Below are 19,545 nucleotides of genomic sequence, written 5' to 3'. Positions count from 1 at the left end.
TATTTGTTACAGTATTATGGCGCGGTGTTAAACTTTATCGAACTCAATAATAATGTTATTGGCTTTACGTCCCACTAACCACTTTTGCGGTTTTCAGAGACGCCGAGGGACCGGAATTTAGTCCCGTAGGAGTTTTTTTACGTGCCAGTAAATTACCGACACGAGGCTGTCGTATTTGAGCACCTGCAAATACCACCGGACTGAGCCAGGATCGAACCTGCCAAGTTGGGGTCAGAAGGCCAGCGACTCAACCGTCTGAGCCACTCAGCACGGCTTTATGGAACTCTGTAACAGTAGTAATTAAATGATGTAAGCTATGACGCCTGCTGTATAGGCCTACCAGTTTTTGTGTCATGGTTTATACCATAATTTTTAAAAAAACACCTTCCTCAATTGCAATGAGACGAGAGTCCAATATGGTAGTGAACGGCATGTCTGTAATTGGTCGCACCCTGTTACGTCTTCTGTGGTACCACTTCGTCATTTTGTAATGACTGCTTTGGCCAATCGGATACGAAGTTCTCCAATGACAGATGTAAGGATGGATATAGTTTGTACAACATAGTAACATTTCATAATAATTATTAGAGATGTGGATTCTCCTCTGCATGAGAGGTTGCGGTGTTTTTGGGATGGATCTCACTGCCACTTTTACGGTTTTTGCTATATATTCATAAAATTACTGTAAGATGTCTCGTAAGGTACAACTAAGAGACATTTTATTCGTAGCAGGTTGCTTATGTTCACGAGAAAATAGGTGCAACTGATTCACCCGGTATATTAATAAGCTACATAAAATAATACAGATGTTGATAATGATATTAGTTTTACGTCCCACTGAATACATTTTGCTGTTTTCGGAGGGCCGGAATTTGGTTGCACAGGATTTCTTTTACATGCCAGTAAACCTACCAACACGAGGCTGGCATACTTGAACAGTTTCAGATACTACCGGGTTGACAAGGGTACCGTACTAACGTGTCCCCTTTGGCTTTATCCATTTTATTAAATATACGTGCAGTCCATGGCGATTCTAATCACAAGGTGCATTTCTCACCCAATTCGAGAAAATGGAATTTGAAAAATTCGAGAATGATTCATAAGAGCACCACGCGACGTATTCCCACAACGTATGCGCAGAAGCATTTTTATCCAGTAGTTAATTCAGTCAATCACTTACTTTCTCTTGTACTAAGGGAGGAAAGACCCCGCCTTCTTCAGATTCGAATTCTTGAGTTGTTTGACGGCCACGTTTCCTAAACAGTTCTCAGTACATTTGTCTTAATAATGAAACACACACACACACATGGTTGTAGTTAATTTTATTCTGTGCCTAACATCTCTTCGACGTGTACTATATGTTTTCAATTCGCCCCGAGCTAAGTCTGTTTGAAGTACAAAACTATCGTGAAAACTAAATATTCAACTTCAAACTGCAGTAATTTAAAAGATTGGATTGGGCTTTATCAAGGCTAAGATAATATAAAGATGAAGATAAATGCCTTAAAATTCCACCGTAAGCCATGTTAGGTATACTGTATCTTATTTCGGTTTCTCTTTTCAAATTAACATGACTACTGGCATGGTACCCACCTAGCATATAGAAATTGTAGTCGTAATTACGAAAACACATATTAATACGCAATCAGGTTATGAGTTCTACTTTCAAGTCTCCTTATGAAAAAATCATCATTTAGATTTTCTCTTTTATGGCATGGCCGTCGTCCTAACCACCACCACCACCACCAGCAGCAGCTCTGCAGCCCAATGTGGAACTCGGCTTCCCACAGGATTTTCGTCCATGCTTCACCAACCTTTGTAACTGTCCACTAGCATTTTGGATTTACTTACTTATCTCTTCTTTCCATCGTTGGTCTCTTTCAACAGAGAACCTAGATAAAAAGAAAACTCGGTACTCTTCAGTGTTTAATTTTAGTTTTCGCTTTGTTGCTAGACTTTTTAATTGACCAGTAAGCTGTGCATCATTGAATTTCCTGAATGGAACAAGCTCACTTTATTTCTGAATAAAGTTGTTTCTCTCAAATGATAACCCGCGAATTACAGCTTCTGTTATTTTGCACCACTGAAATGAAAATGAAATGGCGTATGGTTTTGAGTGCCGGGAGTGTCCGAGGACATGTTCGGCTCGCCAGGTGCAAGTCTTTCAATTTGACACCCGTAGGCGACCTGCGCTTCGTGATGAGTATGGAATTATGATGAAGACAACACACACACCCAGCCCCCGCGCCAGCGAAATTAACCAATGATGGTTAGAATTCCCGACCCTGCCGGGAATCGAACTCGGGACCCCTGTGACCAAAAGCCAGCACGCTAACCATTTAGTCGTAGAGCCGGACTTTGAACCACTTTTATGGTTTTATTATATCTTAGAGGGGTATTGTTTGTTTCCCTTTCAGTACACGATGATACACATAGAACATAACTGCACAGTCCAGGTACCACACAGATCCAGACCCTCGTTCCGTGCACGCCCCACCGTCCGTACTGCAGCTGCCAGGTAATTGTTCACCCTCCCTCAGTAACAGAGGACAACCACGAACCTCTTGAAGGAAGGTAGTGCGTCTGTCGACATATCGACATAACTTATCCGCGTCACTTCTTGTGATGATTAGTAGCGGCCATCCATCTCTCTGTGTCAGTGTCAACCATTGCGTGAACTTATAGCGAATATACGCTACGCAGCCTACTATCCTTAAAATTCAGAATTAGTATATACAATTAGGGGCTGATGACCTTAGATGTTAGGCCCCTTAAACAACAAGCATCATCATCATCATCATCATCATCATATTATATACAGTTAATAAGTTCCTCTATATTGGTGGATTGTAGCGTTGTAGGAAGATTGTATCCCAAACAACATCCCTTTGTAAAATTGTATCCTTTTACGAGTCCCCAGAACACTTGGAATGTGAGACGTTGTGTTGGTATCAACAGGATCTGTACTGATCCTGACATGATTTATACTGACTTCTTCAAGGCTCCTCTCTTTCATCTTTCCTACCGACTTTCCTTGGTCAACTTTTGTTTCTATCAGATCTCCACTTTGTTATATTCACGCTTATCTAAATATTTCACGCCTATCAAGACCTCCCTTCTTCTTAGGCGATGTTCTCATTCTTCAAGCTGTCAGAACTGTTCTATTTTTCTTCTACGATATTATTATTCGTGATAATTATTTATGTATTTATTTTCCAAACAGTGTGGTACAATTTATGGATGGAATATGAAGTAAGGGATAAACTAGGTAATGTGTACTTATTTACACGCATATCAATACAATAAAGTTTTTGAAAATACATTCATCTCATGCGTGCATGTTCTCTCTCTCTCTCTCTCTCTCTCTCTCTCTCTCTCTCTCTCTCTCTCTCTCTCTCTCTCTCTCTCTCACACACACACACACACACACACAGCTCTCTCTCTCTTTCATACATAGAATATACTCTGTTTCAATCTGTCAGTTTTGCCATTTCATAGTCTTCACTTTGCGAGAGAACTCGGGTAAGGACAGAACTGTTACTCACAAACGTCTTGACATAAAATGTGTCTTATAGCTCGGTATCATGCGAAAATTTGTGTGACGAAATAGTCATGTAACAAAACGTGTGATGGACGTGTAACCTAGCAACCCTGCAGGCTGTCATGGTGTCTTTATATTCCTCACTTATTCTCATGAAATTTCCAGTACTGTTCGCCAGGCACTGTTAGCATCTTCTCGTCCAAAAGCACAGGTCACTTGTCTATCGTTAACGTCTTGGTGTTTATGACAGCAACAATTGCGACAGTGGGGATTGTCTTTACCGCACCAGTTAACCTTAAGGCCTAGTTTTGTACTTGTTTCGGGGCCATCCGGTCATGCTGGGATGTTGTGGCAAGTGTTTCACAAAGGTACTGGTAAGATTATTAAGGTTAGTGTTGAACGAGCACAATCCCATTTACAGCCTGCAAGACGTTTCAACACTTAAACGATTACAAGTACGAGGTATAGTCTTTTACATTCGTTTCCTCCAGGTAATTTCTGATCGAAGATTACTTGCAGGTAAATGTATTCATCTGTTTGAGACAGCACAGCAGCCTTGTACTTCACTTTTGACTGCATTGTTCAATGAGCCAGTAAGAAGAACCGATATGCTGATGTTTTAGATGTATATCGCCATGTTGTTCTTGTTACACCAGTTTTCAAGTATAACCAGTACATTGGTGAGAATTTGCTCAGTTCTTCTCATCCCATCTCTTGTCTCAGTCCTGAAGACGTACCGAGCTCGATAGCTGCAGTCGCTTAAGTGCGGCCAGTATCCAGTACTCGGGAGATAATAGGTTCGAACCCCACTGTCGGCAGCCCTGAAGCTGGTTTTCCGTGGTTTTCCCATTTTCACACCACTCAAATGCTCGGGCTGTACCTTAATTAAGGCCATGGCCGCTTCCTTCCCATTCCTAGGCCTTTCGTATCCCATCGTCGCCATAAGACCTATCTGTGTCGATGCGACGTAAAGCAGATTGCAAAAAAAAAAGTCCAGAAGACCAGATCGTCACCATAAAATAAACTCCAGAGGTTGAGTTTATAAAATATTTCAGAAATGATGGCAAAACAATGTGATTTCCCCCGTTGTGACGGTATACATAATCAAAGCATAATATTTGTAAAATAATTGAAATGATTTTGAGAAGTTCCATTCTTGACAAAAATATTTACTGTAGTGATTACCGTACATTTCTACAGCTGTTTATCTCAGTCAGTGTAGACAAGTAGGAGTAATTTCTAAATGCTTGGAATGACCGGTCTCTCTTCCAATGTATTACTTACCAGATTTGATTTTCTCTCTCTCTCTCTCTCTCTCTCTCTCTCTCTCTGTGTGTGTGTGTGTGTGTGTGTGTGTGTGTGTGTGTGTGTGTGTGTGTGTGTGTGTAGATCAGTCGTTCAGTAGGCAAGGTTTTCTTATTGATCACTTTACTGTCACACCGTAGCCCATGGCATGTCTCCCACAACTTTAAGTGTGTGTAATCTCTACAGGTTAATGTGTAGTTTTCCTGAAAGCCCAGTGCTTTATTACGTTTATGCCTGAAATATTTTAGTGGTGTATGCAAAGTGAGCAAATATTTATTTAGGACTAATTTGAGTTGAGAAAAATGGATGCGTGTGATCTGTAAAAATTCTTTAAGTTATGAGAAGAATGAAATGTATATGCACGAAATGGGAGTAGTACAAAAACGAACTGCTTAATCGGATATGAATTACGTGTTTGGTACTGCGTAATATGACGTTTACCACATAAATAAAAGCAATCTTGAAGTTTTGCGTGACTATTGATACCTTGATCATAGTTACGAGGCCTCCAGCTTTACTCGGAATTCGAATCACAGAAACGTGACTATTTCAGAATTTCACATGCACTACCTGGGATTCGAACCATGGTCACCTCCGTGAGATATTACATAAACCTACGATGGTACGGTCCGTTTCCATCGTAGAAGCATTCAAAGAGGGTTGTGTTTTGTGCCTGCGGCGATTTTCTCTTTCCGTGAAGGAAACTATTTTTGGAGCAATGTGTTTTATGTGACATTGTGTTTCTAAATACGCAAGACGTAAACTTTGGGTAAGTTACATGGACGAGTGTATGGGCAACATATTGCTGTGAGGGGTAGAAATGTTTCAGATCAGGCAGAACATCCACTGAAGACGATGCGAAACCTCGGATGCTGTTAACGTCATGTTGATGTTAAATGATTGCGTGTTATAGTGCGAGAAAATAATTTCTTGACGACTGAAGAATAGTAGTAGACGTACGTATTAGTAGAAGTCTATGCCATTCAATTTTGCGACAAAATATCAACAAGGATCGAATTGCCATAACATTTATTCCAGTATTTCTTACAGACGAAGAGAAAACACCGCGTACCACAGTCAGTCAAACGTTTTGGATTGGCCAAATGAGGATGATAACCTGAAGAACACAACACAACGGGTGATGAACGTTCGGTATACGTGTATGAGTTGAAAAGAAAACAACATTCATCGTGTTGGTTCGGGAATTAGTTGCCGAGAGCGAAGGAAGTAGGCCTACAACAAAATCGCACAGAAGTGAAAGTGACGTTGGTGTGTGTGTGTGTGTTTCTTAACTCTTTAATGCCCGAATATGTTTAAAAAAATATTTCCTTAATATTTTTGTGTTTACATACAATTAAGTATACAGTAATTATATATTTCACCACTCTTCGAACAATTAGTCATTCACAACGAAACGTTGCCATATGGCAACGCTAGGATATAAAGGTTTAAATTGGAAAGGTAGTATTTATCATGCAGACTGCATACATTACAAACGCTTCATTCCCCGGCCTATCCCAGTTCATTACTAAGCGCGAACCTCAGTTACGCGAGTTATCACACACCCTAAATACAGGTAGCTGTTGACTATGATATCCTAAGCCCCTTACACGAAAGAGCGACAGGCAGGAACTGGCCGAAAGACAATGAAAGACAAAGACAATGTGTGGAAATATGCTACTTTTTGTATCTCTCATAATGGACAGACGCTTCCTATTGACTGAGTATAGCGGGTCACATAATGTGCCCCTTCGAAAGATAGCTTTTGCATTACATGTAAATGACATAATTCTGACATAATTTCTGAAGAATATGTACACTTTTGAGAAAGTACTATATAACTGAAAAGTTATATTATAACTTATGTCAAGGATCTCTGCAGAAACACTTTCATTGGCCTTCGCAAGGTATGATTACATATGTTGAGGAGCTGAAGCTTTCTTAATATTTCCGATTATTTAGTTACGTTCCACTGAAATACAACCGCGCTCTATAATTTCACATAACCCCTTCTCTGTTATTGTTCTGTTTACATAGGGGGTTTAATATTTGAACTCTTAGTGGAATTGTTCAATTTCGCCATGCCAAATATGTATGTATCTTTTGTTAAACACTGCTACTAGAACTTTGAAACTTTTAGAACAACTTTTCACGTACTATAAGTTCTGTGAAGTAAAATTGTGTGGCCTTTATGGATTTCATGAGCTTTGAGTTATTTTTTAGGGGAAAAAAATTATGTACGTGTGTTCAATTCAGACAGCGAGTTCGATTTTCCTATAATTGTAGTTCAGTTAATAATAATAATAATAATAATAATAATAATAATAATAATAATAATAATAATAATAATAATAATGGTTTTACGTCCCACGAAGTACGTTTAGGCTTTTCGGAGACGTTGTTGATTCTGTTTATTACAAAGTACTTTATTTTACCTATCTATATGAGTTTGAATATTGTTGTGGGAGATGGTTAATATAGGCCACTGAAAATGTCAAACATCTTTAAATTGGGATCAAAGTAATTGAATGTGAACATTCACACAAACAAATACTGAATTATACATTAAGAACTCGTCTGGGCAGTTTGTTTTCTCAACAAAGGAATAAAAATCAAATTTCGTACTTCGGGTTGTTTTGGACATAGTCCAGCTCCTTGGCTAAATGGTCAACGTACTGGTCATCGTTCCAGCGGGCCTTGGGTTCGATCCCAGGCCGGGTCATGGATTTTAATGGTTAATTCCTCTGGTTTGGGAAATGGGGTTCGTGTTCTTCTTAATACACTTTTCTTTATGTACATATAACACTACCGTCCTTCGCAGAAACACGCAGTAATAGATATATCCCTTCACATAGGGTTAACGTCAGGAAGGGTATGCGGCCGTAAAACTGGGTTAAATTGACGTAAAGTGGCAACCCCAATAAATATAAAAAAGGACCACCAAGAAGGAGAAGAAGAAGGTGGATTTTGGAAATACTGAAGTTTCTATACACACGCAAAAAATGGAAAGGAGTAATTTTTAACAAAGTTTGCAGATATTAGTAAATGTAAAAAAGAAAGACGTTACTTAACAAATGTTATAATAATTTCGTATGGCTATTTCTAGTCGAGTGCAGCCATTGCATGGCAGACCCTCCTATGAAGGTGGGCGGCATCTGCCATGTAAATGAAATGGCGTATGGCTTTTAGTGCCGGGAGTGTCCGAGGACATGTTCGGCTCGCCAGATGCAGGTCTTTTGATTTGACACCCGTAGGTGACCTGCGCGTCGTGATGAGGATGAAATGATGATGAAGACGACACATACACCCAGCCCCCGTGCCAGCGAAATTAACCAATTAAGGTTAAAATTCCCGACCCTGCCGGGAATCGAACCCGGGACCCCTGTGACCAAAGGCCAGCACGCTAACCATTTAGCCATGGAGCCGGACATCTGCCATGTAACTGAGTGTTATTGTGGTGGAGGATAGTGTTACGTATGGTGTGTGAGTTACAGGGATGTTGGGGACAGCACAAACACGCAGCCCCCGGTCGATTGGAATTTACCAATGAAGGTTAAAATCCTCGACCCGGCCGGGAATCGAACCCGGGACCCTCTAAACCGAAGGCCAGTACGCTGACCATTCAGCCGAGTCGGACAACAAATGTTAACACCAGTTGAATCAGATAACATGTTCTCTAATAAAAATCTTAATGTGTCTTTCTTTTTTTAAATTCCAAGTCCTTTAGCCAATATTTCAGTTTACACTGTGGGAGGCATAACTATTGATCACTGAGCGCCATATCTGGTTACATCACTTTTATTTTGCCTCGACCGACTGGGTTATATAATTGGTTCAGGTCTCGTCTCTTGTATTGTGCGATCGAATCGTGACGCACTTGGTTGGCATTAAATGGGAAGCACTCTTCGCATTAGATTCTTTAGCAAGTTCAAGAACCCGTTCTCCTAGCAAATTTCTGACAGTCACTTAAGAACGATAATAATTGAAGTGAAGATATATACACAGCATTGTTATTATTTTAGCCTTCCTGTCAACCCTCCACTGATGAACTTTTTTCTTGCCTTAACGCGACACAATTAGACTTATTCGATCTAGGATATTACATTTTCTCACCTGGCACGACTATTGCATTTCTTCTCTTGATGTCTTCGTTCTTCAAGAAATTAAAATTCTTTCTTTCTTTCTTTCTTTCTTTCTTTCTTTCTTTCTTTCTTTCTGCCCTTCAAATATGAGACTAATTGCCTTAATATTGACACTTTTAAACTGTTTATTTTAATACCACCTTCCCTCTTTGTATGGGGTTAACAGCAGGTTTAGAGGGTCCCGGGTTCGATTCCCGGCCGGGTCGAGGATTTTAACCTTCATTGGTACGAACTTGGGACACTCGGGTTGGGAGTTCAATGTAGACTACTACACCATTCTCCTCCACATCTTGAACTGAATAATAATAATAATAATAATAATAATAATAATAATAATAATAATAATAACAGTGATCAATAGTTATGCCTCACACAGTGTAAACTGAAATATTGGCTAAAGGAGTTGGAATTTAAAAAAGAAAGACACATTAAGATTTTTATTAGAGAACATGTTATCTGATTCAACTGGTGTTAACATTTGTTGTCCGACTCGGCTGAATGGTCAGCGTACTGGCCTTCGGTTTAGAGGGTCCCGGGTTCGATTCCCGGCCGGGTCGAGGATTTTAACCTTCATTGGTACGAACTTGGGACACTCGGGTTGAGAGTTCAATGTAGACTCTACTACACCATTCTCCTCCACATCTTGAACTGAATAATAATAATAATAATAATAATAATAATAATAATAATTACACAACTTATGCTATCATGTTTTCTTCTTCATGTGATCGCTGGGAGTTTTCCAAGTTTCACCGATCATGTCATATGTATTAAATTTGAAATAAACTTCATTATTATAGCAGCTCTCACCCTTTTAGTGGGGATGGCGGTGGAAATTGCATCCACGGTATCATCTGGCTGTCGTAAAGGACGACTTAAAGGGAAGACTTCCTTGACGCTCTCAAATTTGGGAACGTGAGCTGGCGACAGCAGTGTCTCTTGCTAAGTCTGGCATTGCTACTACGTACTTGTGCAGGTCTCCTTGCTTTGCGAGGCATTCGGGAGTCTTTCTTTTCCACGCCCATGTCCTTTCTTTCTCTGATACCTTCGTTTTTCGAAGTGCCGAATCTTCTCCACGTTTTCCTCTGATTGGTGTTAAAATAATTAGTTCCACTTCCTCGTAAAACAATAATCAGTATTCAGCACTACCACCACTTGACGCGAGTAATTCGAAATAAAAAGACTCAGTTAGGTACTCCTCAATACGGCAGATTATCATTGTTGCAGATGGTGGTGATAGTGCAGGAAAGTATGCTGTTTGTTTCTTATAATTACTGAATGCTAGATTTGTTTGGAAACAGGGGAAATTTATGCGGATTTTCCCCTAAATTTGGCGCATTCTAAATCCTTCAAGCGGCGAAAAAATGCATTTAGCGGCTAGTGGAATTTTTGGTGGAATTTTGATGAGTCAGAGGATTTTCTAGTGGCTTTGTAAAATGCAAACGTAATGTCGCACATTTATGGCATAACTATCATTGAGTCAAATTAATGGGTAAATTTGGAAGTACCACTTAAGTTGTTTCTCATGTGTATCGGGCCGAACCTGTGCAGTAAATCACGTTCATCTAATTGGGAAGTGTTGTTTTTTATTTATTTATTTATTTATTTATTTATTTATTTATTTATTTATTTATTTATTGATGTCTTTATTTGTGGCGAAGTTAGGGCTCTTGGCCCTCTCTTACACTTAACCACATTATGCGGCTTAATACTGAATCCAAACTTAATATTCTAACTTAACACAGTGTATATAATATAATATTAATATAACTTAATATAGTCTAATACTAAAAAATTACATCCTAAGTCTAAAATTAGAAAAATAATAAATAAATTCAATATTAACTACTCTAGGTGGAATTCATAAAAAATAACAGTAATGTATGTAAACTTTTGGGAACTATTTACTCCAGACATTCACTCACACATTCACACATAACTACATGGTATAGCCTACGTATTCAAGAGGAAATCTTTAGACTGTCTTTTGAAGGTAATTAATGAGGAACAATTTCTAATTTCAGGGGGTAAAGCATTCCATATTCTAGCGCCCGACACAAGGAAAGAATTACTGAAGGCAGATGTATGATGTGGAGGTATTGCAATTGTTGACCCAGATCGCGTGTCACGGTCATGAAAGGAGGATAGAAAACGGAAATTACTGGAGAGATATTCAGGTATATTTTCAGTCAAGAGTCGATAGATAAGGGTTGATACATGGTGATTCCTCTGCTGCTCTACTTTTAACCAAGAAAGTCGTGCATAAAAAGGGGATACATGCGAGGCAAAATTCAATGAAAAGATAAATCTAATGCAGGAGTTTAAAGCTCTCTGCAATTTCCTATTTTGTTCACTGGTAGCATCCAGCAACACAACATCACAATGGTTAAAAATTGGAAGTATCAATGTTTGAACCAGTTTTATTTTTAAGTTGAGAGGTAATACGGTCTGGTGAATCTTAAGGGGATGAAGTGATGAGTGAACTTTCCTGCATACGTTAGTGACATGCTCATCCCACTTTAAAGTTTCATTTATAGTGACTCCAAGGCTTTTTACTGATTTACAGAGTGGGATAGCAACGCCATTTAGTTGAATGACTGGAATTTGTAGACTGTGTAGATGGGCAAGCAGTTTTCTCTGCCCTAGTATGATAGCTTGTGTTTTCGTTGGGTTGATGGAGAGAGAATTCTCAGCTGCATAACAGCTGATCTGCTCTAAGTTTCGGTTCATATTTTCAATAGCTGCATTTATGTCATTCACTTTTGTGTGGCAGTAAATTTGAAGGTCGTCGGCATAGAGATGGTAGTTGCAGTTTTTCAACTTAGAAGAGATGCCATTCAAATATAAAATAAATAACAGGGGGCCGAGTATAGAACCTTGTGGCACACCATTAACTTTGTACTTCCACTCCGTTCTCTTATCATTCATGACAACACACTGTCGTCGGTTATGGAGGTAGGAAGCGAACAATTTGAGAGCAGCGTGGCTAAGATGGAAGGAATGCAATTTCGCTATTAATATGTCCGTACTGATAGTGTCAAAAGCACTGCTGAAGTCTAGGAGAATGAGCACGGTCACTTTACGTTCGTCCATTGCTTTTCTTACGTCATCCGTAATTTTTAGAAGAGCAGTAGATGTACTATGTCCTTTTTTAAATCCAGATTGCAGGTGATCAAGTAACGAATGTTGCATCAAATATTGGAGCAGTTGTTCATGTATGAATTTTTCTAAGACTTTCGAAAGTGAAGAAATTATACAGACAGGTCGATAGTCAGATGGAGAATTTGCTAGAGATTTTTTTGGTACTGGGAAAATTAAGGCATCCTTCCAAACAGTTGGGAAGTAGCCTTCCGAAAGACATGAGTTACATATGTGGGTTAAAATTGGCAGTACTACATCTATCAAGGTAACGACGAAGGATATCGGGATGTCGTCCACTCCGATTGCTCGCGATTTGATTGATGTTAGTTTTCTTCTTACATCGTTTTCATTTACTTTACGAAATTCGAACAAAGGCCGTTGTGGCAACGGAGTAGACTGGAGAGAATTTATTGTTGTTTGTATAATATGAGGCTGGGTATTAACTATTTCTCTAGTAAAGTGGGCATTTAATTCATCTGGATTTATGTCATGCGTATTGGAGTTTGTAGTTTGCCTCCCAATACCTACGGATCTGAGTTGTTTCCAGGTACTTTTTGTGTTCAAGTTACTGGCTAATTGTTGGAAGTACGCATATTTTTTCTTTCTGATTATTTGTTTAACTTTATTTCTAAACACACGGTACTTTTCAAAATCTTCAGTTGATAATGTTGCTTGTAACATCTGTGTAGTGCATCTCGTTCAGCCATTGCGGACTTAATGCCATTAGATAACCATGGAGCAGCTTTGCGAGTCACCCTAGCAGTACGTTTAAGTACGTGTTTGTTATACAATCCCAACAATAATGTGTTAAACCTCTTTACTTTTTCGTCATTGTCAGTCAAGTGCAGTATTTCGTCCCACGGGCAGAGATTAGCATCTTGTATCAATTGTTGAGGATTTAACTTTTTCATGTTTCTATAGCTTATCCACTTCGGCTTTGTTTTGAGAACTTTCAAAGAATAAGCTAAATATATGATATCGTGGTATGATATACCAGGTACAGAAGTTTGTCCGTGTTTCAGTATTTTCTGAGGATTGTTTGTGATAAGTAAATCTATTGGAGTGTGTGAGGATCCGTTAGCCGTGTGCACGTGGTGAGTGGGGTTAAGTGGCAACACTGACATGTTACAAGAGGTAAATATGTTCTGTAAACGATTTGCTTCAACGGACGAGACGGACTGGATGAGATCTGTTTTACTTTGTGAGTGTGTATATCAGTTCAGTTCTTCATTGATGTGTGGAACTGAGTTGTCCTACTGTAGCACCACAGGAGTCCTTTATTTTAAATATTCAATATTTTAGGTGACTTTCATCAGCGTGTTGTGCATGCATTTTGTGTTTTTTTTTTAAATGTTTAAACGACTTACTTTATCAATTTATGTTACCTATACGTTAATGACTCATTTGTACTTACCGTGTGCGTATGTTCAAATATCAAGAGTGTAATTTATTAACTACTAATCACTTTGCCAAAGTTTGCAAGATGATGTATACAGACTCGATTGTTTCCAGCGTTTTTTAGATGCATAGAACGAAGTGTACTGCAATAATTAAACACACACTTAGTCTTCATTTTATAAATAAGTTTAAAAAATATATAGGTGACAGCCTTTGTAGTACCATCGTTGACGAATCAACAGATGTTGACGTCTTGTAATTCCGCGGAACATTTACAGTGGAAGAGCATCCTAATGCCTGGTGATTATAATACCGTATTTATATTGCGTTGATTAAGAGGGTAGGGCTTGTCAATAAACAGTAAGCAGTTAATCACTAGATTATCTTAAACTTAATAAATCATACTGTTTTTTAACTAAATGGTGCTAAGCAATCATTCCCAATTCTATGCTCGATTAAGCTTCGTTCCAACTCGAGAAACAAATATACAATATTGCACATTTTATTTATGTATTTAATTACTAAATTAAATGCTGAAGAATCTAGCGGGTTTCTAGCAGATATGGCACAATCAATTAGCGGATTTCACTCTTACAGTGTTGGCAACACTGGCAGCCAGCGTGACATAATTGTCATCAATATTGCTTAGCATTCATTAAGGTCTGCTAGCTCGCCTGGTCGCCATGGTCGTTAAGGCGTCAAGTGTCTATGGTGTACCACTGTGGTTACCCAGTTCGAGTCCTTTTGGTGGAAAAGATCACCATCAGAATGTTGGTTGGCAGGATAGGAGAGGTGTTGGTATGCAATTTCTAATCAGTCAACTAAATTATATGCCAAAAGCCTGCTTTCAATTCCAAACCTCTCCGCATTGTTCATATGAAGTGAGGGCATGTGACGCTGTTGATGGTGAGTCGTCTGGCAGATGCGGACGTTAAGCCTTGAACAGACCCTTCGGCGTTATTCTATAGGATTAAGCTGCGTGCCGACACCGGGTTTCATCATCCCGCATCCAGACGTGCAGGTCGCTCTCGGGAGTCAAATAGAAAGACCTGCACCAGGCGAACCGAACATGTTCTCGGACACTCCCGGAACTAAAAGCAATAGGATAAAAAGATAAGGCTGGCCTGCTGTCTCCGATATCAGACAGCTCCTTATTTGGCCCCACCAGGCTGAGTGGACCCCGTTCTAGCTCACAATCCAGGATTAAAATCCATTGATTGACAGACCAGGATTCGAACCCGGCGCTTCTCAGTAACGGGCAGATGTACTACCCGTCCACCATTCAGGCGCGTAAACATTGGAAAAACATTTATTTATAATTTCGCAGCCCTACACACTGCTCGAGGCATTTAAAACACCAACCTGGTCGGCAACTGTTTCTTACGCCAAACTATTCCAACTCAACGTTTGGGGACCAGGAAGATTTGACACTGCGCCATGTCTCTCTTAAGGCCTGACACCCCCTACCTCCACTCCTCTCTGTCGCTTTGGCTGTGGTCGTGTAAGAACGCACGCGCTGGATTTCTCACCTTGCCGTTTTAGCCGATTTATATGTGATTTAAATGTTTCTTTGCATGGCAAAAATTTGTTGATTGGTGCTATGTGGGACAGAAGTTGTGCTTTTAAGATAATACATTCATTATTTGAAAAACAATTACAAAAGAATGATTTTGAAGAATCCCACCTTTAAAACCATGTAATCTGTCCGATTGTAACACTAATAGTTACTGGCAAGCCCTTAGACAATAAGACAGTGACTTATACATACGGAAGAAATATCGCCTGGATTAAACATGACGTCCTTTTCTGTAAATTTTGAGCACACTCCAGTGACATTTTAAAGAGAACTGATAAGGCTTCAATATAACACAATTTTGAAAGATAGGTGTTGCAGTAACCCAAGCGACTTCCTTGCATTTTGTAACAACGTGCAATACACTAACGGAAAATGAAATCACAACACCAAGAAGACATTAGTTTAGAGGAATGCAGTTTTGGCTAAGCGATTGTCTAGGTAACACATTTATGTGATTAAAGTATGCGCGAGAAGACATGCGACATGGTGGTTCATTAATAACCGCTGTAGTCGCCACGATTTTGAATTCAACCATGTAAACGTGCATGTATTGTGTCGTACAGATGCCGTTTGTGGGATGGAGTTCCACGCCTGTTAGACTGTATGAGCCAATTCAGCAACGGTTCATGCTGGTATTGGACGATGCTGGATTTGTTGTTCCATAATGTCCCATACGTGTTCAATGGGCGAGAGCTCTGGTTATCTCGCAGACCAAGGCAACTGGTCGACATTCTGTAGAGCACGTTGGGTGACAGCAACGTTCTGAGGACGAGCGTTGTCCTGTTGAAGAACACTACCTTGAATACTGCGAATGAATGGCAGCACGACCGGTTCAGTCACCAGTCTGATGTACAAATCTGCTGTCAAGCTTCCTGGGATGACTATGAGAGTACTCCTGCTGTCATACGAAATCGCTCCCCAGACTATAATTCCTGGTGTAGGTCCAGTGTGTCGACGCCGTAGACAGCTTGGTTCGAAGCGCTAACCTGGTCTCCGCTTAACCAACCTGCGGCCATCACTGACACCAAGACAGAAACGGCTTCATCTGAACACAACAGATCTTCACTTCGCCCTCCAATGAGCTCTAGCTTGACACCACTGAAGCCGCAGATGGTAGTGATTCGGAGTTAGTGGCATGAACGCTACAGGACGTCTCGCTCAGAACTGTCCTTCAAGTAATCGCTTTGTTACAGTTCGTTGTGTTACTCTTGTGTCAACTGAAACTCTAATAGCTGCTGTATAAGCAGTACGATCCACCACAGCCATGCGGCGAATTCGGTGTTCTTCCCTCTCCGTAATGTCCCATGTGCGACCGGGACCTGGTCTTCGTGAGACAGTACCTTCCCACGATAATTGTTGCCATCGCCGGTGCCCTGTGGATACATCCCTGCGAAGTATTTCTGCATTATCGCGGAAAGAGCATCCACCTTTTCGTAGAATTATTACTCGGCCTCGTTCAAATTCAGTGAGCTGCTGACACTGCCTTCACCGAGCTCGATAGCTGCAGTCGCTTAAGTGCGGCCAGTATCCAGTAATCGGGAGATAGTGGGTTCGAGTCCCACTGTCGGCAGCCTTGAAGATGGCTTTCCGTGGTTTCCCATTTTCACACCAGGCAAATGCCCGGGCTGTACCATAATTAAGGCCACGGCCGCTTCCTTCCAACTCCTAGGCCTTTCCTATCCCATCGTCGCCATAAGACCTATCTGTGTCAGTGCGACGTAAAGCAAATAGAAAAAAAAAGAAAGACACTGTCTTCTTAGTCTCCTTGAAGGCATGTTTGGCTCTCACCTACCTCACAACCACACCGGACGATGATTAACGCTCACGAAGTGTACAGCGCGTATTTAAAGCAAACTTGCTTTGCAAGATCATAGTGACGCTACTAACAGCACTCTTTGTTAACTGGCACGCAAATTTGGAAAGGTGTCCTCTTTCAGATGTGGAAACACGCTTGCCGAATTTCGTTCATCTAGCACAACTCCTCCTTGATGTTGGGATTTTACTTTCCACCAGTGTATAAAGAGGTTCCGCGTATCCAGGCATTGGCATACAAATTAGTTACTGTGTTGGACTCTACATGCCTTCGCGTACATCTTCGCATTTATGAACCTGGAAGAGAATAAAACTAGGTCATGTTTGTCCAATGTTGTGCTGGAAGCAGGGTCATACATGCATTGTATTCCCAACAGTTTTGCCTGACATCACTAACTTGGTGAAATGGAAAGAAATGCAGAAAAACGGACAGTTTTCCGGATTCGTTCTTAAAGGCTAATTTTTTTATTATCTTGAATTATTTCTATATCTCCGAAAGTCGTTCATGCACCTCACTCGCCTTTGTCTCTTCCACTCATTCGCTCTCTCTTTCTCCTTTGGGACTTGTCCTCTGAGCGGAGAGCCCGGGGCTGCCCTTGAGCAAGCACAGGGCTGCTTGGAATGGCCTGTCTTAAGCTATTTCTTTATTCGAGGGTCACCGAGTGACTTGGCCGTACGGTTAGGATCGCGTAGCTCTTTGATGTTGGTTTCGAAATTCCATCGTCGGGTGCCCTGAGTATGGTTAACTGTGGTTTTCCATTTTCACGCCAGGCCGTGCCTTAATAAAGGCCGCGGCCGCCACCTTCTCAATCTTAGCCTTTCCCCATACTTCCGTCGCCATAAGACCTGCCTATGTCGGTGCTACGTATAGCAAATTGTGAAAAACAATTTTTTGCTTCTTGTTTAAATGTACACTGACTGACAGAGCAAATGCAACACCAAGAAGGAGTGGTCAGAACTTTATGCCAATTGCAGGGTAGACTGACGTCACTGAGGTATGCTCATGATGTGAAATGCGCCGCTGTGCTGCGCACGTAGCGAACGATAAATGGGACACGGCGTTGGCGAATGGCCCACTTCGTACCGTGATTTCTCATCCGACAGTCATTGTAGAACGTGTTGTCGTGTGCCACAGGACACGTGTATAGCTAAGAATGCCAGGCCGCCGTCAACGGAGGCATTTCCAGCAGACAGACGACTTTACGAGGGGTATGGTGATCGGGCTGAGAAGGGCAGGTTGGTCGCTTCGTCAAATCGCAGCCGATACCCATAGGGATGTGTCCACGGTGCAGCGCCTGTGGCGAAGATGGTTGGCGCAGGGACATGTGGCACGTGCGAGGGGTCCAGGCGCAGCCCGAGTGACGTCAGCACGCGAGGATCGGCGCATCCGCCGCCAAGCGGTGGCAGCCCCGCACGCCACGTCAACCGCCATTCTTCAGCATGTGCAAGACACCCTGGCTGTTCCAATATCGACCAGAACAATTTCCCGTCGATTGGTTGAAGGAGGCCTGCACTCCCGGCGTCCGCTCAGAAGACTACCATTGACTCCACAGCATAGACGTGCACGCCTGGCATAGTGCCGGGCTAGAGCGACTTGGATGAGGGAATGGCGGAACGTCGTGTTCTCCTATGAGTCACGCTTCTGTTCTGTCAGTGATAGTCACCGCAGACGAGTGTGGCGTCGGCGTGGAGAAAGGTCAAATCCGGCAGTAACTGTGGAGCGCCCTACTGCTAGACAACGCGGCATCATGGTTTGGGGCGCTATTGCGTATGATTCCACGTCACCTCTAGTGCGTATTCAAGGCACGTTAAATGCCCACCGCTACGTGCAGCATGTGCTGCGGCCGGTGGCACTCCCGTACCTTCAGGGGCTGCCCAATGCTTTGTTTCAACAGGATAATGCCCGCCCACACACTGCTCGCATCTCCCAACAGGCTCTACGAGGTGTACAGATGCTTCCGTGGCCAGCGTACTCTCCGGATCTCTCACCAATCGAACACGTGTGGGATCTCATTGGACGCCGTTTGCAAACTCTGCCCCAGCCTCGTACGGACGACCAACTGTGGCACATGGTTGACAGAGAATGGAGAACCATCCCTCAGGACACCATCCGCGCTCTTATTAACTCTGTACCTCGACGTGTTTCTGCGTGCATCGCCGCTCGCGGTGGTCCTACATCCTACTGAGTTGATGCCGTGCGCATTGTGTAACCTGCATATCGGTTTGAAATAAACATCAATTATTCATCCGTGCCGTCTCTGTTTTTTCCCCAACTTTCATCCCTTTCGAACCACCCCTCCTTGGTGTTACATTGTCACTGTCAGTCAGTGTATTTATTTTCTTTTATCTGCTTTCACTATCATGAGATTTCTTGTTTTGATATGATCCCTGATATTATTCTGTTTTCATTCAATTGTTTGCCATATATTTTGTTAATATGCCATTTATGTTTTAATTTAATGTCACTACTGTACCAGTGTAAGATGGCGATTAGGGCCGTGCAGCTGTGAGCTTGCATCCGGGTGATCGTGGTTTCGAACCCCACGAACGGCAGCCCTGAAGATGGTTTTCCTTGGCTTCCCATTTTCACACAAGGCAAATGCTGGGGCTGTACTTTTATTAAGGCCACG

General features: G+C 41.5%; 1 protein-coding gene across 2 annotated transcripts in view; it reads left to right on the top strand.

Annotated features, from left to right (window-relative positions):
- Positions 1–19,545, top strand: part of LOC136872695 (uncharacterized protein KIAA1143 homolog) — a 465,865-nt gene that overhangs the window by 221,482 nt on the left and 224,838 nt on the right. The window lies entirely within an intron of this gene.

The sequence above is a fragment of the Anabrus simplex genome, chromosome 4, assembly GCF_040414725.1.
Source record: "Anabrus simplex isolate iqAnaSimp1 chromosome 4, ASM4041472v1, whole genome shotgun sequence".
NCBI lineage: Eukaryota > Metazoa > Arthropoda > Insecta > Orthoptera > Tettigoniidae > Anabrus > Anabrus simplex.
Note: the sequence above shows the minus strand (reverse complement) of the source record. Positions and strands in the feature narration are given on the sequence as shown.